The sequence below is a fragment of the Bos grunniens genome, chromosome 19, assembly GCF_055505025.1.
Source record: "Bos grunniens cultivar Pamir isolate PY7600 chromosome 19, Bosgru_T2T1.0, whole genome shotgun sequence".
In the NCBI taxonomy this organism is placed as follows: domain Eukaryota; kingdom Metazoa; phylum Chordata; class Mammalia; order Artiodactyla; family Bovidae; genus Bos; species Bos grunniens.
In genome coordinates, this window is record NC_141183.1 from 8,541,930 (window position 1) to 8,563,259 (window position 21,330).

At 46.5% G+C, this 21,330-nt stretch overlaps 1 long non-coding RNA gene across 2 annotated transcripts in view; it reads right to left on the bottom strand.

Annotated features, from left to right (window-relative positions):
• The window catches only part of LOC147351142 (uncharacterized), a 36,006-nt gene extending 35,530 nt beyond the window's left edge, over nt 1–476 (bottom strand). For both annotated transcript variants that reach the window (XR_015147223.1, XR_015147220.1), the window contains exon 1: nt 360–476. This is a non-coding gene — a long non-coding RNA (uncharacterized LOC147351142). The remainder of the gene's footprint in view (nt 1–359) is intronic.
• Nucleotides 477–21,330: the final 20,854 nt, after the last annotated feature.

Genomic DNA, 21,330 nt, shown 5'->3' on the forward strand with positions numbered 1-21,330 from the left:
TAGGACAGTGGTACCGCCTACCATCAGCCTGGGCTTACAGAGGAGTCACCAAGGCACCTCCTAGAGTCGCTGCTGCCCTCTCTCCAGCACATTCCACACCCTTTGGTAAATGGTGTGTCCTCTGGGCCTTCCCATGCGACCTGCTCATCTGGTGGTTTTCTGGCTTTTCCTGGTATATCTCCTCAAACACACCCACTTGTCTGGCTTTTTGACCCTGCGGAATTCTGGCATTTCTACCTCTCCATCTGGGTCTTCACCTCACTACCCTGCTGGGAGCCATTCCAATAGAGTGCTCAAATCACATCCAGGGGTCCCTGCCCAGCAGAGTGCCCCCCTCCCTGGCCCCAGGTTCCACCTACCTGGTCAAGTACCTCTGGCACGGGTTCCATACGGACTTGTCTGCCTCCTGCAGGAATTGGCTGGCTGTTTCCCAAGCTCCTTTGTGGTCTGGTCTTCTTCTTTCATTAGGCCCCGAGTGCCCTCAGCTGAGCTACGTTGCAACCTTGCCCCATGTGTTGGTAGCCAGGGAGCAGTTTCTGGAAAAGACGCATGTTGTTTTGCACGGGAGATGCCTCCACATTGCTGTCAAGGAGTGGGGGTGCTGGCCCTTTACATGTGGTCACGAACCTCTCTGCAGGCTCACAGAGTTTGGGGAAATCTTGGGATTTAAGATTTGGGGAACATCAACCCATTTGTTCTTATCCCATGTATCAGGTTCCTATTCATTCCAACCAGGGCTCTGACCTTGGCAATGGCAGATCTTTCTGGATTAGGAGTTTAGCCTTCTACAGAGTTCTGCTATTTTTTAGGGCCACATCTTGGGACAAAACTGAGGTCTCATCCCAAGAGATCAGAGTCTCTTCTGTTTTTCCAAGAGGGTCCTCCATCTTTCACACTTAGCTTTTGAAAAAAAATTATTTATATGGCTGTGCCAGGTCTGTCTTCATTGTGGGATGTGGGATCTTGTTCCCCAACCAGAGATCAAACCTGGACCTCCTGTACTGGAAGCACGGAGCCTTAGTCATTGGACTACCAGGGAAGTCCCAACAATTGGCTTTTAATTGTGCATTAATCCCTCTCAGCTTTATATTATCTCTTCCCATAGCATCATTCATCTTCAGGGGTTTCCTCTGCTGCTGCTGCTAAGTCACTTCAGTCGTGTCCGACTCTGTGTGACCCCATAGACAGCAGCCCACCAAGCTCCCCCGTCCCTGGGATTCTCCAGGCAAGAACACTGGAGTGGGTTGCCATTTCCTTCTCCAAGGCATGAAAGTGAAAAGTGAAAGTGAAGTCGCTCAGTCGTGTCCGACTCTTCTCGACCTCATGGACTGCAGCCTACCAGGCTCCTCTGTCCATGGGATTTGCCAGGCAAGAGTACTGGAGTGGGGTGCCATTGCCTTCTCCAGGGTTTCCTCAGTGTTTATCAAATGCCAGATATACCACACCAGCTGGGGCTGCCCTGGTGGCTCAGATGCTAAAGAATCTGCCTGCAGTGCAGGAGATCCAGGTTCAATCCTGGGTTGGGAAGATCCCCTGGAGAAAGGAATGGCAACTGACTCCAGTATTCTTGCTTGAAGAAGTCCGTGGACAAAAAAGCCTGGTGGGCTACAGTCCATGGAGTCGCAGAGTTGAACACGACTGAGTGACTAACACACACACCACACCAGCTGATGTGTTCTCCTCCCTGACCTTGCCAGGTCATCAGGGGGAAATTTCTCACAATGTCTGCTACCTACACCATGATCTACGATTCCCCCCACCACAGCTGGGGTCCTCGCTGCTTGCCAGCGAGATGGTAGATGACTCAGCTCCAAAGTCCAATTCCACTTGGGTATTTTTGGGCCCTTCAAGCACCCGAGGCTGGATTCTCCAGGGGGCAGACTATGAGTCAGAGATTAGCATCTCAAGGTGGATAGGGTACTCTTGGGATCACACCTCTGGAGGGGAAGGAAGGAAGCAGATTGGGCCAAGGGGAAAGCTGGGGTGTGATGTGGTCACAACAGAATCCCCAGGGGACCCCACAGGGCGTTCTGAAGATGGGTGACCCACAAAGCCATCCCGAGGTGGGAGGAGAGGCCCGGACTTTATTTATACCCCTATGTCGATCAGTCCTTTGACATGGGTCACTCTGCGAAGGGAATGTCATCCAGGCAAGGTAGCTGTCTTCAGCTGAAGTAAACCTCCCCAGGAGGGGCTGCCAGTGTGGGCTGGGAGTCGGTGACTCAGGCCCCCAGTCCTTCCTTACTGAGTAGGGATCTGGGCAGCTCCAGCACCCACCACACAGGTGCTCAATAAATACTTGTCAAGCGAGCAAAACACAGAAGGGGCTTGGAGAGAGGATGACAGTGACAGCTGCCACACCCACACTGGACAGGCTGTTTGGACCCGTTGTCTCGTTGGATCCTTTGAGATACAGCAGATTCTCTCATCTGGCCCATTTTACAGATGCAGACACAATGGTTCAGAGAGGTTAAGTAACCTGCCTGAGGTGGCCCAGCTAGGAGGTACCAATGTGGCGACACCCCTGGGTAGCAGCCTCCCTTTAGCGGGGTCACGTGCTCTCCAATTTTCCACACCCTGGGGCATCCCGCACCCAGTTCCATCCCCCATACCCAGCCCTGTAGCTGTCTGTGAAGTCAGACCCGGTGGTTTCTTGAGGCCTTTCTAGTAGGGACTAATATATTTTATGGCTAATCATGCCACTTGGGAGGGATTGAAAGACAGACCTATGAGACTAATATTACTCACATTTGTAAAAATACTGTGGCTGGCTTACTCCTGAGGTCTGCACCCCTAAGCGTGCAGAGTCTGCCCATTGGAAATCTGGACTCCCTGCCCTTAGAGCCACTCCTCAGAGCTGGGGCGGAAACAAATGCTACATGGATTCTGGCCTGCTGTCCCCTGGGAAAGGCAAGATGCCATCCAGGAAACATGCCGGCAGAGAGCTGGGTGCCTTGACTAACCCCCGTGTGCGTTTGCTCCAGCTGGAAGCAGGCCCTGAAGAAGTGCAACCCTGGGCAGGTCTGCTGCGACAGGAGCAGCGAGAGCATCAAGTATCTCTTGGGAACTGAGCTGCCGGGGATGAGGTGGGACAAGAAAGGGTCTTTGAGTGAAAGCTCTACAAACTGGGAGACTGGGATGGGATTAGGAAGAGTCAGGACATGTTGGGAACTGTTCCCAACCAACACCCTTCCCGCAGGTTCTGAGCCCTTGACCCTGAGTGGTGCCTCGCAGACGCCAGGGCTCTTGGTGACCAAGGGCCCTCTCTACTGACTCCTGCTACATGCGAGGCCCATGCTGGGCACCTCACATCTGCTAAGCCAGAGGCATTTTTAGGGATGCGGGCACTGAAGGTCCGAGAAGTTAAGAAGGTGACACATTTACAAGAAGCATCCAGGTGTATTGATGCCTCCGTGGTTTCCACTTCATGATGAGGTCCTATTCCAAGTGCCCCACCCATACCCAATTCATACATCCCTCCCCAGGAGGGCAGGAGGCACCCCTCTTTGTACCAAGCCCTTCAGCATCAAATCCTTGATCCCGTTGCCTTAGAAACAGCTTTAGACCTCACCAGTGTCTCCTGGGCTGACTACGCTACGCTAAGTCACTTCAGTCGTGTCCGACTCTGTGTGACCCCATAGATGGTAAACTACCAGGCTCCCCGATCCCTGGGATTCTCCAGGCAAGAACTAGGGAGGTACTGGAGGGAATCCTCTACCATTTGCTAGCAAATTCAGGGAATTGAGCATCATGTCAGGCAGAAAGGCAGTGGTGGGGAGGAGCAGGGGAGGGAATTTGGTGTAATTTCAGCCTCTGTGCATGGAGTGGTGAGATCCTCCCACCCCTTAGAGACCCCAACAACTCAAGGACCCCCTGCTGCGAAAGCTGGGCATCAGGAGGGAGAGGCCCCGAGGCTGACCCCAAGGAGCTTGGCCTCCTGGGATCATCCTTACTCAAGCAATAGTCATTCTGGTGTTCCTCCGTGCCCGGCGCAGTCCCAGAGATGCAGGGATGGATGCATCTGACAAAGATTCCTGCCCTGGAGGCGCTTACATCCTCGTGGGGGAACTGGACAAGGTACCGTAGACACAACACATGCAAAGCAAATAGTGCTGGGAGATGTTGTGGAAAGAGAGACAGTAGGGCTGGGAACTGGCAACTGGGAGAAGCAGAGGTTTGCTTTGAAGTAATAAGGCAACTCCCTCTTGGAAGGGGGACATCAAGGTGCCCATAAACAGAGTCCTACCTGCCTATTTCTGGGTTCACATGGGACTCAGAAAGGTACTTGTTTGATGCAAAGACAAGAATTACAGGATTCCAGAGGAGTTACAGAGTCCAAGGGGGAAAGCTGGTATCCCCTCATCCCAGCTCCAAATTTCACAGCCCAGAATTCCTAGGTTTGGACATTAAAGGCTTTCTTTGTTGAAACCCCTCCTGTTATCACCTGGAAGTTGGGAGGTTCTGCTCAGAAAGCACACTGCGGGGTGGTTAGTGGCTCCCTGGAAGCAGGCAGAGACCCTGGGTCGGGCAAGGACAAAGTTGCTTGGAAATGAGCTGTCCAGCTCATCACCTCCCTCGCCAGAGCCAGGCCCGTCAGGATGGAGGGAAGGTAGGACAGAGCAGAAAAGCAGAAGGTGAGTCTGAGTTTTAAAACCAAGGCTTCTAAAAAAAAAAAAAATAACCAAGGCTTCTGATTGGCAAGAACCTGGGATCTGGGATTTTGAAAGTCAGCTTTGAAGGATTCAGGATATAGAGTTGATGGATTGGTGTGTGAAAAGATGAAGAGCTGGCAACCATGTCCCACCCACTCCCAACCCAAAATGTATAAAATACTCTTACTATGAGAGAAGAAGACAAAGGCTACATTTTTTTTTAATGGACAATAGATTTGAACACACGCATGTCACAGAAGAAGATGTACAGCTAGCAAAGAAGCTCATGAAGAGATGTTCACCATCATTAGCCAGCAGGGAAATGTGAGTAAATTAAAACTATCCCGAGATAACCCCACACACCTCTCAAGATGACTATTGGAGAGGATATTAAGGGACTGGAATGCTCAGATGTTGCTGGTGGGAATGAAAAAATGGCACAACCACTTCGGAAAACAGCTGGTTCGTTTCTTAAGAAGTTAAACATCCTTTTACCAGATGACCCATCACTCCGCTCCCAAATGAAATGAAAACGTATTTACTCAAGAGAAAAGAAAACGTATGTATTCAAAGACTCCTACAGAAACAGTTACGGCAGCTTCATCTGTGATAGTCCTGACAGTGAAGACAGAGATGGGGATGCTAAGGGGAGCAGGGGAGTGCCAAGGCTCTGCTGAACCGTCCACAGAGTAGCCAATTGGTTCCCTTGGCCTGAAGCTTTAGGGCTCAGAGTCCTCGTAGCTCCTTCCCCGGAAACGTGCTAATAGGATCGAGTCTCCCTGTGTCCATCCCCTGCAAACTGCCCGTTGCCTTAGAACATTCGGCTGGACCATTACCAACAAGCTTCTGTAGCTGCCCATCCTTTCCCTCATGGACACTCTTCCCAGATCTAAACACAGGAGTCAAAAATCAGTTTTACCAGGACCTCCCTGGTGGTCCAGTGGTTAAGAATTTGCCTTCTAATGCAGGGGACACAGGTTCAATATCTAGTCAGGGAACCAAGATCCCACATGCCAAAGGGTTACTGAGCCCACAAGCCACAGATGGAGAGAAGCCCATCTGCCCCCACAGAGAGCCCGCGAGCGCTGCAACCAAGACTCAACACAGCCAAATAAATATTTTTTTTTAAATCAGCTTTACCATAAAAAGAATAGAGAGGGCTGATGGGCATTATAATATATATATATTTTTTACCACACCTAAAGTTTCCTTTTTTAAAAACAAATATTCTTTGGCTCTGCCAGGTCTTCATTGCAGCACTTGGGATCTTCATTGCCATGTGTGAGATCTTTAATTGCAGCAAGCGGGATCTAGTTCCCTGACCAGGGATTGAACCCAGGCCCCAGGCATGGGAGCGAGGAGTCTTAGCCACTGGGCCACCAGGGAAGTCCCTAAAATTTCCCTTTTAAATAGCAATCACCCCCGAGGCTCTGGAAAAAGAATTCAATTCACAAAATTATGACTCTCTCCTGGGTTTCAGGGACCCCCAACTGCTGCCCTCAGTGAAGTGGATCTGGATTCCAAAGATGACTTGGAGGGAGCGCGGTGACGGTGAAGATGTTTGCATCTTACCCATGAGAGCGCCCTGGGACAGAGTCCCCAAGATGACAGCCGTCCTTCCTTCCCTTGCGATTCCATTGTTATATTAACAGATACATATTTTTGCAGGTTTTTCAATTTCTGCTCATGAGATTTTTATCCTTTTCATAAAGGAGAGTAGTTCAATGAATCACAGAATGGGACTTAACGTTAATGGCTGTTTTGGCGATGCTCCAGATTCACTGTGGTTACCTGGATTCGAGGGGTTGCTGGAAGGAGTGACTTGCGGAGGAATCGGAAATAGCTGAACCTACCCTCCACCCCCACCCCCGGGCTGGAGAGAGCTGGACCGGGCTGCCCACGGGGAACAGACCTGGCTCCTCTTATCTTTTTGATTTAAACACATTCTCGAGGTGAAGGGGGGACCCAGGCAAAATTTTTGGCTCAGAAAATATATGAGTTTTTTGGTTTGTTTTTTTCCTCCCTTCCTGAGATGGACTTCTGTTGCCTTCTCTTTACAGCCGCCCCAGCAGGGGTCAAATAGGTCCTGCCCTTCTGGGACCCGAAGTGCTATTGCTCCTGAGGGTTCTGTTCTCTCTTCATTACCGGGTCACTGCAGGGCGCGCCCTGTTTCCAGGGCTCCTCAGAAAGGTCTTGGCTGTTTGTAAAAGCTTGCCTGCTGTTTCTTTATTATCCTTTTATTAAAAAAAAAAATTCACTTGGCCGCTCCTGGTCTTAATTGTAGCATGCAAACTCTTAGTTGCGACACGTGGGATCGAGTTCCCCGACCAGGGATCAAACCTGGGCCCCCTGTACTGGGAGCCTGGAGCCGCACTGGACCATCAGGGAAGTCCCTGCCTGGTGCTTCTTTAACATGAGCTGTTCAGGAAAAAAAAACACCACCTTTCTGACCACTTGGCTATGAGCACGTGTCAAAGTTTACATGTCCAAGGGCCCTTCCCTCCCAGACCCCAGTTAAGACGCGTTCTCTGAAGGGGTTCTGGCTTCCCTGGCTGTCCTCTGAGCAGTGACTCCTCTCCCAGCTTGGGCTGGGGTCTCCCAAGTGGATATGGGTGGGGGTTTGCCCAGGCACCGTACCCAGTCTTGTGTGTATGTGAACAGCCTCCCTGCACTCCTTGGGCACACACCAGTGTATGCCTTGTGACACGTGTTCTGGAGACCCAGACTGTCTGGTGTGAGTCCGTCTGCTGTGAGCTCTCAGGCAGCCTCTGCATGTCTGGGAATCTTTGCAAAGGATGGAGGCCAAATCCTCCTCCCTGGAACCTTCTCTCCTTTCATCCTCCTCCATCCTGAGAGTCACCGCCCCCCGCACCCCCTCCCCAAGTCCTGTGGGCTGATGCTGTCTCTTAGTTCAGGCTGCTGTATAACCCATTACTGTAGACTGAGGGGATTATCAACAGCAGACGTCCATTTCTCACAGCGCCGGAGGCTGGACGTCTCCATTCCACCCTCCTACAAACTATGGCTTGGTTCTCTCTGTGTCTTATTTCTCTCTCTTCTTTTGGAGTTGAAATTTATTTATTTAAAATCTTTATAATCTTGTTTTTCAGTCTGCCATTTCATGTTTATTTTCTAGGGAATGTATTTTATTGTGTTTTAAGATTACAAGTAATATAATTCGCCCTAGAAATGCCAGGAAATACGAAGCAAAAAAAAGTAGAAGGGAAAGCTATATGAACATTTAAAAATTCTACTTGATGTTTTAGACTTTTTATAAATTCTCAGTCTTTCTAGATTAAAAAAAATTTTTTTTGGAGTATAGTTGCTTTACAATGTTGCGTTAGTTTCCGCTCTATAGCAAAGTGAGTCAGCTGTACATATACGTATATCCCCTCTTTTTTTTTGGATTCCTCTTCCTTTTATCCCATCACAGATCATCTGTAGCTAGGGGAGGGGGGAGCACCCTCAGTTACCTCAGCAGCATAAACTCAGGTGAGATCAAAAGGGTCTTCTTATGGGGGGGATAAATTAGGAATTTGTATTAACAGATACCCATTACTGTGTATAAAATGGATAACCAACAAGGACCTACTGGAAACTATATTCAAGATCTGGTAATAACTTAGAAAAGAATCTGAAAAAGAATATCTGAATCAGTTTTCTGTACACCTAAAACATTGTAAATCAACTATGCATCAATTTTTTAAGACATTGGGGTCTCCTTATGAATGATAGAGGATACTCTTAACACTTAGGAAAGGTTGAGGGTCTTTGGAGCTCTGGACCTGTGCCTGGGACAAAGATGAAATATATAAGGTAATATATTCACAAGCTCCTAAGATCAGGACGTGGACATCTCTGGAGGCCTTTGTTCTGCTAAGGACACCTTGTGACTGGCTCTCCTGACTTTCCTTAGTTGAAAGTGAAATTTGATTCAAATTTTGTGGTCTCTGGATGGAGTGCATGCCTGTGCACCCCCAGTCCTGCTGGTAGCCTGAACCCTGAGCCCCAGAGCCTGCGATGTGGAGGGCTAAAGATCGTGGAGGGGAAAGTGAAGGTCATTTGGGCATGATGACCAGTCTTGCATCAGGACCAGCAGAGATGGGGTTCTTCCCAGCCTTCCCCTCTGGTTTCCCTTTTTCGCTTTGCCTCATCCTGAGCTAAAAGCAAAACCCGCACAAGTTCTGCCTGACTGTGAAGGCAGCTAATGGTACCAGGAAGTCCCTCCCATCCATCCCGTCCTCCTCCCAGCCCTGGCCTTGGGAGGCTGTCTGCTCCCAATCTGTTTTTGGGGGTGGTGGATAGTTATAAGTTTAAATGCACAGGCTACACTTCTGCAACCTGCTCCAGTATTCCTTCCTGGGAAATCCCATGGACAGAGGACCTGGTGGACTACAGTCCATGGGGTCACGAAAAGTTGGACATGACTTAGCAACTAAACACCACCAACATTTGCGCTCTGTCTCCCAGGAGAGTTGGATGGCGATGCATCCTGCAAACACATTTGGAAAGAACTAGAAGCAGAATTGTTACCATCCGGGGCCCCCAGAGGTCTTGGGCAATTGTTCTTATCCTGCCCTTGATCCAACCTTGTGGGTTCATTTCTCTCTCACCCAGAGATGACGGGAGAGAACTCGGAGACAATGGCCATTTCAACTTAAGGCTTCCTGCTGAGGGTCAGCGACTTCCTCATTGTTCCTCTGCAAATTAAGAGGGTGGCCCACCCCCATTACTATAGCAACCGCCTCCCCCCCAGGGGTTTTGTCACTGAGAAATGGAATTCATTGGACACGCCATTCAGTGAACTCTTCTCCAGACAAAGAGGTGGAGGAAAGAAATTACTGGAAGCGCAGCACCTCCTGACGGGTCTTTGTTTCCAGGAGAACAGTTCAATTGGCTGATGAGAGACCCAGAAACCACAGCAGAAAAGGACAGCTATTAATTAAGGAGTGTTCCAGAAGTTGCCCTGGCCACCGTGGAGGACTGCGGATCCCACTCACAGCTCCTGGCACCGCAATTAACCCTGAGGCCACCTGAAATATCAGAGACAATGAGGTTTTATTTTTCTACTGCTCTCCCACCATTCTCGAGTCTGACTTCCATAGCGCCACTTCATAGTGCCTTAACCGGGTTCCTACCCCTGTGAGAGAGGCCACAGGCAGAACAAGTGCAGCTCAAAAGCAGAAAATCCCAGTACCCCAAACCGTTGGCCACCTCAAGGGGTTCATGGAGACTCCTGCAAGGATGCAGAATGGTAAAAGAAAAACACTCCTGGATCTGGCTGCAAAGAGAAGCTTCCCCTCCTGGCTTCCATGTATTGCTTAAACGTTCCTGTTGCCAAAATATTGGCCCTCCATGAACTGATGCCGAATAGAAATACAGAGGCAGAGTTTTGGAGGAAAGAGAAAGAGTAACTTGCCTGACTCTGGGGGTACCTGTGACCCCTGGTGTGCTCGTGTCAAATTCTGAATGGCCCCATGTGACTCCTTCCTCTGGCTGGACATCTATCAGGAGTTCGTGCAGCATCCTACTGTGTACCACCCCCAACCCCATCAGACGGTCCCATTGAACAGGTCCGTGTGTGGTTCCTGGCAGATTCTCTCTCTGGTTCACAAAGACTATCCCACCTCCCTGCTTGGACTAACAAACCTGGGCCTGTGGGCTGTCCTCCCATGCCCCAGCCCTCTCCTGGCACTGCCACAGGACAGCCAAAGCCCATTTCCTTGCCGTGACGTCTCTGGGGGTACAGACCCCCATCCCTCTTCATGCAAGCTTCTTCAGGCTGGGCTGGGTATCTGGCTTCTCTCAACTGTAGCAGACACATTTCATGGCTCTTTTAGGGGCCATGACAGAGATCATGAAGCCCACAATCTAAAATATTTACCATGTGTGTGCTTAGTTATGCAGTGGTGTCTGACTCTTTGCGACCCTATGGACTGTATAGCCCACCAGGCTCCTCCGTCCATGGGGATTCTCCAGGCAAGCATACTAGAGTGTGTTGCCATGCTCTCCTCCAGGGGATCTTCCCAACCCAGGGATCGAACCCAGGTCTTCTGCATTGTGGGTAGATTCTTTACCATCTGAGCCACCAGGGAAGACCACGAATACTGGAGGGGAGTATCCTGTCCCTTCTTCAGGGGATCTTCCTGAACCAGGAATCAAACTGGGGTCTCCTGCATTGCAGACAGATTCTTCACCAGCTGAGCTACCAGAGAAGCCCCAAAATATTTACTATGTGGCCCTTTAAAGAAGTTCGCCAACCTCTGCAGTGGAGGATTAGATTCCCCTGCTTTTTGGACTCAGGGGTATCCTGGTGAACAACGAAATATGAGCAGAGTGACTGGATCACTTTTAGGTGGAAGCTTTGAGGACCAGCTCATACTGTGTGCCTTGATTTCTTTTCTTTTTTGATATAATTTTACTTTTGGGTCTTTGTTGCTGAATAGGCTTTTCTCCAGTTGTGGCGAGATGGGGCAACTCTCTAATTGTGGCGCACAGGCTTCTCACTGCAGCGGCTTCTCTTGTTGCAGAGCATGGGCTCGAGGGCACATGGGATTCTGTAGCTGGGGTATGTGGGCTCAGTAGCTGCAGTTTCTGGGCTCTAGAGCACAGGCTCAATAGTTGTGGAGCATGGGCTTAGTTGCTCTGTGGCATACGGGATCTTCCCAGATTAGGAATCGAACCCGTGTCTCCAGCATTGGCAGACAGATTCTTTACCACTGAGCCACCAGGGAAGCCCTGTGCCTTGCTTTCTCTTCCTTCCAGAAAACCTCCAGTGTTCTGGGTAGAGGCTGCTTGGTCAGCCTGGGTCCCAGAGTAAAGATGCATCTTTGTATCAGTTTCCGGAAGTTTCTGTAACCAAGTGCCATGAACTTGAAACAACAGAAAAGGATTCTCTAGGATTCTGGAGGCTAGAGGTCAGAAGTCAGGGTGTCACAGGACTGTGCTCCAAACCCACTAGGGAGAATTCATCCTTGCCCCTTCCACCTCCTGGTGGCCCCAAGTGTTCCTGGATTTCCTGGCTACATCATTCCAACCTCTGCCTCTGTCATCATGTGGAGGCAGAGCCGCAGATGACCCACAGTGGACACTATTTGCAAGGAGCCCCTGAGACTCAGGACTTGTTTGCCTTTGCACCACTCAACCTGGCAACACCAGGGCAAGGTGGCTCTGAGCCTTGAAGCACAGAAGGCAGGCAGGGCCAGTCACCAGGCCAACTTGGACAGTGACAGAAGACACACCCTAGGGAATGTCATGCCTTTAGAAAGGTTTGCTTTGTAACATCTAAACCTATTTAATTTTCTTCCACCTGCATTCTTCCTTTTTTTTTTTTTTTCAAGTACGTTCATGATAATGTTAGGCATTGAAAGTATGCTATCTGCTGGGGCTCTCTGGGACAAAGCAGAGACTTTTTGTCGTGCTTTTGGGACATGGATCCCCCTCCCCCAGTCCCCGCCCAAACAGAAACCCCTCATCCTAGCAGCTCCAGCTCCGACTGGCAATCTGCAGCCAGCCTTTCTTATCTTCACTTGCTACCTGGCTGGAGACCAAAAGTGTTGCACAGGAAAGACTGCAAAGTATCTGAATTTACATATAGATTTCCCTGGGCAGGTAGAGTCCAGCTTTTTCTTGAAGAGAGAAGGGTGTTCTCCATTTTCTCATTACCCAGAGGTCGGGGTGATGGTGCAGGCTTTTGTGCAAAGGTTTGAGGAGTGGCACAGAGTAGGAATTTAACAGTGAAAGTTGGTGATCTTGGAAGTAGGGGTGGGTAGCTAGTCAGATGCACTGATGGGAGATTCATTTTGGAAGTCTGTGCCGCAGAGTCAAAACATTGCTTGCAAGGAGCAGGGAAGAAAACAAACCTCCAACTCCTTCCCTTCCTTTCCCTTTCCTGTTGCTGAACCACTGCCTGGAAGACAAGCTTCCTCTCTGCCACTCCTCTCCAGTGTTTTTCTCGCATCCTCTGGCTAATTTTGCATCCCTCTTCCAAGGTTGGGCTGGTCCGCTTAACGAACCTCACTGATTTGCCCCCAGATGAATGCTGTACCATTAGCTGTCTGTTTAACAACCGTATTTCTTCCTCCCGATGAGGGCTCAGAATGTCTCCTATGAAATATGGCTTGAAGAGCCCCATCCCAGACTTGAAGTTCCAAGCCATTATTCAGCCGTGACTCTGGAGCTGTGACAGCTTGATGACAGCTGCCCCTTCTGTCTCCTCTGCCTGATTGGAGATTGGAAGTGAAGGCTTCTCTTTTACGAGATTGATGCCTCCTCCCTGGTTTTTTTTTTTTTTTTTTTTTTGGCTCTGTGAAGCTCTCCCTCCAGGGTCCTCTTTCCATCCTGCATTCTAGAGCCATGGGTCTCAGTGCACTCAGGGGCTGAGTTGGTCTGTAGACTGGACCTCTGCTAGAGGGAGGTGGCTAACCAGGCTGGACCACGGCGCTGATGGAGGGCGACCATGGTATTAATTCCCATGAGGTCATGTTACTGTTGAGAAGATAACAGAGTCAGACATAAGACATCTACTCTTTGGAGGGGTCTCTCCAATCACCCCACCCAAGTTGCCTATTTAAGTAGACCTGTCCCTGACCCTAAAACCAGGTCTCCCCAAATCCATCCCTGTAGAGACTGGGCCTGCAGTCACTTGGGTCAGGTGTCCCTCCATCCTTATTTGTCCTCCTCTCCTTTGCTGGTCTGTGTCACCCTCCTACCTCTGCTATCTGAGGGTCTTTGGAAACACATCTGTGTCTATGCTAAAACCAGGTGGAGAGCAGGTGAATGGAGGAGAGGGGCTTCTAGCAGACAAAGTGGATGGGGGCTTTTCTCTCATCTCTTCTAGCACAGGGATAAGTAAGAATATAATGCCACTACCAAGAGGTTTTTAAAATGAGCATTCACAGTCAAAAGAGAGAAAAAAGTTCACAGGGTGGAAAATAGATCTTTAAAGACTGGAGCAGGATAGTAGAGGCTGACCCCAACACTCCCAGGTTTGGGGATGGGGCTGAGGTTCTGATGTGTTGACAAGAGGTGATGCTTGGAGCTCACCTGAGGTGACATAGCTGGAATGGAAGGCCTGTTTGAAGCCTAGAGTCTTTCTGAGCTGCTCATCCCTGCCCTGAAGCTGGTTCAAATGCGGCTAGAAAAACTCCACCTATTGGGCCAGTGTCTCTGAGACTCACACAGAAACAAGTCCATCTGTCAGAAATCAAAACCCCAAGCCTCTGCCAAAAACAGGAAATGTATAATTTTATGAAATCCAAGAGATGGGAGGAAATCCAAGTCACAAGAATAACATAAATCTGGTCCAGAACCATTTAAACACCTGTACTCTGGCAGAAGCAAATATGAAACTTCTCTTCAGGGACAATTACACAATCTGGAGCATACTGGACTCCCACAGGGCAGTGGCACACTCTTAATGTGGGTCCACAGTTGAAAAATTGCAAACTTGTGTGTAAAGAAACCATTACCAAAAAGAGACATTAGAAATAGCAAGAGGAGAATTATCTCCTCAATAAGTAAAGTTAATAGAACATCTGAACTACATTTAAAGTGTATTTTTTCATTTAAAGTGTATTTTAAATGATACAAGAAGTGAAAAGAATCAGAGCCACAATATCTTGAAAAGAAAAAAGGCAGGCATGAGAACAACCAGGCTTAAAAGTAAAAAAAAAATTTTTTTTCATTGAAAGTATAATTAAGTTTGTGAGATAAACTGCAATTTTTACAACACTAAAGAAAGAATTAGAGAAGTAGAATGTAAATAAGAAGAAATCATCCAAAAGTACAACGTGAAATATAGAGAGAACAAAAATGTGAAAACATAATCATAAATGTGGAGTGTGGAATGAGTACATTGAAGACACATCTTCAGATGTCCAGAAGAAGAGAATAAAGATGGTCTAGAAGTAAAGAATAAAGGCAATGAGGAGAGGCAACTTTAAAGGGAAAAAATTACAGAGTTTTGCCATAATTGAAAGAATGAGGCAGAGTGAATAGTCATAGTATCTAAATAGGACAAATAAAAATAAATAGGCATCTAGACACATTGTGGAGAAACAAGAGGACATCAAAGACACAGCAATCTTAAAAGCAACCAAAGAGATAAGACTCGCTACCTGAAGAGAGATGACCATTTGATCGATGCTTCTCAGCATCACCAGTGACCCTAGAAACAAAGCTGTCTGGGAAGTAGTGAGAGAATGTGTCTGCTAACCTAGAATTATATGCCCAGCTAAACTATCATCCAAAATTGTAAGGTTATAATAGAGACATTTTCAGACAGGGACAAAAAAAAGAGTTTGCTATTCATGGATCCTCACTGAAAGAACTATTACTAGACTTGGAGTGAAAGTTAAATCCAGAATGATTTAAATGATAACCTAGGATGCATTGACTACAATTAACAGTAATATTAATAATAATGATGATGAATCAAGGGGCTTAAAAAAAGACTGAAACTTAAAAGCTAGCTGAGAATAACATACAAGACAAGAGGGAAAACTTAGGGAGGAGACATGATAAAGACAACAGGCGTAAATCCCAATATACCCATAATAGGGACTGCCCTAGTGGCCCAGTGGTTAAGACTCCACACTTCCACTGCAGGGGACACAGATTTGATCTTTGGTTGGTGAACTAAGATCTCAAATGCTATGCAGTGTGGTGAATAAAGAAAGAAAGAAAGAACCATTCATTAAAAAAAATAATTAAACAAAAAAACCCCCAAATATATCTGTAATTACAATAATAATAAATGTATTACACTTGTGTTTTAATTGACATACTAACTGGATGAAAAAAAATCCTGACTAACTGATATGGATGAAAAAAAAATCCACCTATACAAGATGTTTTAAGATACAACTGACCCCAAACAATACAGAAAGGTTGAAAACAGATAAGGATTGAACTGGTGTAGCAGGACTACGGCCAGAAAAGGAGTCATTAAGACAGAGAGCAAGGCTTTACTCAATAATGAAAGGAAGGATTCTTCAAGAAAATATGCCACGCCTGAGCCTCCGTGCCTCCATTTAGTCTCTAATATAGGAGGCATGGGCTTCCCAGGTGGCACCAGTGGTAAAGGATCCTCCTGCCAAGCAGAAGACCTGGGTTCATCCCTGGGCCAGGAAAATCCCCTGGAGGAGGGCATGGCGATGCACTCTAGTATTCTTGCCTGGAGAATCCCGTGGACAGAGGGGCCTGGTGGGTTACAGTCCATGGGGTCGCAAAGAGTCGGGCATGACCGAAGCGACTTAGCATGCACACACGCATGTAGAAAGCAAACTGGGAATTCCCTGGTGGTCCAGTGGTTAGGACTTGACACTTTCACTGCTGTGAAATCCCTGGGTTCAATCCCTGGTTGGGGAATTAAGATCCCATAAGCCAAGCAGTGTGGCCAAACAAAAGGGCAAAACTGCAGGAGAAACTAATAACTTAAAATCACAGTGAAAAAATCTAACATTTCCCTGTCAGAAAATAATTAAGGCCACAGAAGATTTGAACTGTGTAATTAGCAAAAGCTTGATCTAGACATATACAGGAACTAAATATTCTTTTCAAACACGTGTCTGTTACTTAATATATTTAACCAGATCTTAGGCTACAAAGGAAGTTTCAACAAATACCAGAAAATTGATATCATCTAGGTCACTTCCTGACACTAAAGAAACGAGAAATCACAAATGTTTGGAAACTGAAAAGCACACTTCTAAATAATTCAGAGGATAAAGCATGATAAAAAGCATCAAATACTTAGAACTGAATGTCAATGAAAAAGCTGCATTTCCAAACAGGGGCAATAACTGAAGCAGTGATGAATAATTTTAAAAACTCGTTAACAAGTAATAGTGAAAATTAATTAAGCATTCAACACAAGAAATTAGAATACCAGAGAAATATTTCAAAGAATAGGAAGAAGGAAATAATAAAGATAAGTACAGGAATCAGTGAAACAAAATCTACAAAAGAATTAATTAATCAGTGCAAAGTTGATTCTTCAAGAAGACAAAGTAGATAAACTTTTAGAAGTAAAGATCAGGGAATAAAAAGGAAATCACAAATGAATGTTATCAGGAATTCAAAGGCAGATATAACTACACAGTAGAGTTCCTGTTTAAAACAAGTTCTTCTTGTGTTGTTGTTTACTTGTTAAGTCATGTCCCACTCTTTGCAACCCCACAGACTGCAGCACGCCAGGCTCCTCTGTCCTCCACTATCTCCTGGAGTTTCCTCAAATTTATGTCCATCGAATCAGTGATGCTACATAACCATCTCATCCTCTGCCACCCCCTTCTTGTTTTGCCTTTGTTTTCCCAATGAGTTGGCTCTTCACATCAGGTGGCCAAAGTATTGGATCTTCAGTTTCAGCATCAGTCCTTTTAATGAATGTTTAGAGTTGATTCTTCTTTAGCTTCTTTTTTTCTTTAATGGTATTTATTTATTTGTTGTCTGCATCAGGTCTCCAGTGTGGCACATGAGATCTTTGCTGCAGCAAACGGGCTCCAGGGCATCTGGGCTCAGTAGTTGTGGCACATGGGCATGTGGGATTTTAGTTCCCTGACCAGGGATCAAACCTGTGTCTCCTGCATTGGCAGGTGGATTCTTAGCCAGTGAAGTCCCCACAGTAGAGTTCTTTTTTTTTTTTTTTCCACAGTAGAGTTCTTTAGAACAATAAAGAGAGCATTAGGGACACCTTTAAGTCAAAATGTTTAAAAACAGATGATATAGACAAATGCATAGACAAAGTAGAAATGATCAGAACTGTCTCAAAAAGTAATAGAAACCCTGTAAGCATTAAGAAGGCAATGGCACCCCACTCCATTACTCCTGCCTGGAAAATCCCATGGATGGAGGAGCCTGGTAGGCTGCAGTCCATGGGGTCGCTGAGGGTCAGACACGACTGAGCAACTTCATTTTTACTTTTCACTTTCATGCATTGGAGAAGGAAATGGCAACTCACTCCAGTGTTTTTGCCTAGAGAATCCCAGGGACGGGGGAGCCTGGTAGGCTGCCGTCTATAGGGTTGCACAGAGTCGGACACGACTGAAGTGACTTAGCAGTAGCAGCAAGCATTAAGAACATTAAACCAGCAGTCACAAATCTATTTGCAATAAAAAGCACCAAACTGGACAATATTACCAAGTAAGTTTTGTACTTGTAAGTTTTATTCAATAATACAGAGACAAGTTTTACCAAACCTTCAAGGAATACTTAACCCTTTTAAAATACAAATTGTTCCATAGAAATTTCCTAGGATGGGGCGGGAGGAAGGACTTCCCAACTCCCTTCATAAGAGTAGTGGAATTTTAATCCCCAAAGCAGGCAAGAACAGTACCTACAAGAAAAATAGGAACACAGATGCGCAAATCCTACATCAGAATTAGCAAACCAAATCCAGCAATCTATATATATATATATACTTTATCGTGAGCACAGTCTTAAACTCAGGAATATAAAGACAGCTTAACACTAAAATATCTGCTGAAATCATTCACCGTATTAAAAGGTTAAAGGAGAAAGTCCATATATATAATAATCTTATGATGATGATTATTATTATCAAATGCAGGGAAGGCATTTGACAAAATGTAATATCCAGTTATAACTTTTATATAATTTTATTTAGTTAGTTTTTACTGTGCTGGGTCTTCACTGCTGCCAGGCTTTTTCTCTAGTTGCGGTGCACGGGCTTTTCACTGTCGTGACTTCTCCGTGTTTTGGAGCACAGGCTCTCGGTGAGCAACCTTCAGTAGCTGTGGTACATGGGCTCAGTAGTTGAGGCTCCCAGGCTCCAGAGCATAGGCTCAGTAGCTGTGGCACGCCGAGGCATGTGGGATCTTCCCGAATCAGGGATCGAACCCATGTCTCCTGTATTGGCAGGAGGTTTCTTTACCACTGAGCCACCAGGGAAGCTCCTACTCATAATTTTTTAAAGAATAGATGGAAGCTTTCTTAAGCTGATAAGAAACATCTACCATAAAAGCATCATTTCAGTCGCTCAGTCCTGTCTGACTCTTTGTGACCCCATGGACTGCAGCATGCCAGGCCTCCCTGACCATCACCAACTCCCGGAGTTTACTCAGACTCATGTCCATTGAGTTGGTGATGCCATCCAACCACCTCATCCTCTGTCATCCCCTTCTCCTCCAACCTTCAATCTTTCCCAGCATGAGGGTCTTTTCAAATGAGTCAGTTCTTCGCATCAGGTGGCCAGAGTATTGGAGTTTCAGCTTCAGCCTCAGTCCTTCCAATGAATATTCAGGACTGATTTCCTTTAGGATGGACTGGTTGGATCTCCAACCAGTCCAAGGGACTCTCAAGAGTCTTCTCCAACACCACAGTTCAAAAGCATCAATTCTTTGGCACTCAGCTTTCTTTATAGTCCAACTCTCACATCCCTACAAGACCACTGGAGAAACCATAGCCTTGACTAGGTGGACCTTTGTTGGCAAAGTAATATCTCTGCTTTTTAATATGCTGTCTAGGTTGGTCATAACTTTTCTTCCAAGGAGCAAGCGTCTTAATTTCATGGCTGCAATCACCATCTGCAGTGATTCTGGAGCCCCCCAAAATAAAGTCTCTCACTGTTTCCATTGTTTCCCCCTCTATTTGCCATGAAATGCTGGGACCAGATGCCATGATCTTAGTTTTCTGCATGTTGAGCTTTAAGTCAGCTTTTTCACTCTCCTCTTTCACTTTCATCAAGAAGCTTAGTTCTTCTTCACTTTCTGCCATAAGGGTGGTGTCATCTGCACATCTGAGGTTATTGATATTTCTCCTGGCAATCTTGATTCCAGCTTGTGCTTCATCTAGCCCAGCATTTCTCATGATGTACTCTGCATATAAGTTAAATACGCAGGGTGACAATATACAGCCTTGACGTGCTCCTTTTTAAAAGCATCATACTCAATGGTACAACATTACAATTGTTTTCTCTAAAGCCAAGAATAAGATAAGGTTGCCTGCTCCATCATTTGGATTCAGTGTTTTACCGAGATCTTTATCTAAGTTAATAAAGAAGAAAAATAGTATTACCTAAGATAAATATTTGGCTGCATTTAATTGATATCCATGCAAATTAATAGTGACTTAAGAAGAAGGAGTATGTCTCCCTCACAAGAGTACCTGGAGGTGGTCCAGGGCTGATGTTTGTGGCCCGTGAGGTTGTCCAGCATCCAGGACTCCAGCTAGCTTGTTATTTGACCCCTTAGAGTGGTGTCTTCATTCCGTGGGCCACCACATCTGCCACCAAGCCCATGTGTGAAAGTCCAACAGTTGCCAAGACAGTTTTTCAGATGGATAAGAAATTTGTCTTTTCAGATGTAAATACTTACTATAAAGCAATATATAGAAATAAAACAGTGCGGTTTGGATCTAAGACAAATAAACCAATGAGATGGAATAGGCAAACCAGAGCAGATGATCATTTGCAGAAACTTGGCAAATGACGGAGGTATCAGGACAAGTCAGTGGTGGGAAGATTGAGTCATACAATAAACGGTACTAGCATGCCTGGCTATCTGTGAAGAAAAACATAAAATTGGTGTTCATCGTATTGTTGTTTGGTCGCTAAGTCTTGTCTGACTCCTTTGCGACCCATGGACTGTAGCCCACCAGGCCCCTCTGCCCATGGGATTTTGCAGGCAAGCATATTGGAGTGGGTTGCCATTTCCTTTTCCAGGGGATCTTCTCGACCCAGGGATTGAATCTGCATCTCCTGCATTGCAGGTGGATTCTTTACCACAGAGTACCCGGGTTTATCATATATCATGCATGAAAATCAATTTCAGATGAGTTAAAGTCTGAGATGTGGGAAAGAAAACCTTTAAATCTTTTAGGAGAAAATATAGTACATCTCCCTTTTTTAAGATAGAGAAGGGCTTCTTAAGAGCCCCAAAGCAAAAATTATACTGAATAAGATAATTAGAACTCACTACAATAAAAGTGAAAGCTCCTAAAAGACAATGTAATAAAGGAAATAGACAAGTTCCACTTTGGCAGGTGTTTTAAAACCACCAAATTACTCAATAGATAATGGACGGATATATGTATGTATGTATGGATGGATGAGTGGGTGAAGAGAGAAACATTTGTTGAATTCTTCTGCCTATCCTGGAAATGGGCAAGAAGCCTGGATGTTTGCAAGAAGCCTGGATGTTTGTTAGTGTTTTAAAATAGAGTGCATGAATAGAAAATTTGAGTTATGGTACAAAAGATCAGGAGATGTCTCCCACCAAAAAGATAGCTAATTACTCATAGTTTCCAAGAGAGGGGATACATACCATTCCACGGAGGGGCCACGTGGGGAAGCATCAGCAGCTGTCGGGAGGCAGGGGGAGAGGAAGGAGCTGTGAGCAGGAGCTTTTATTGTGGTTTCCTTGGAAAGAAAGGGGTGAGGGAGGGTAAGCAGGCCCAGGATTGGCTACTTTGCATAATATCAGCCAGCTCTGGGGCATAGAGGCTGGCACTGGGGTGATTAGGTTCAGGAGTGTGAGTCTGATAAAGGATGTGGCTGAGATGTGGACTTATGGATTGAATTGGAAAAGCGTGGCCCCCAGGGAGGAGGACTCCCTCTGAGCTGGGGGGAGGTGCAGGGTGGAGAGTAAGAAGGGAGCTGGGGTGGAAGCTGGTGATGGAGCAGGAGGCCAAGGCAAGATGCCCCGGGCGTATCATCGAG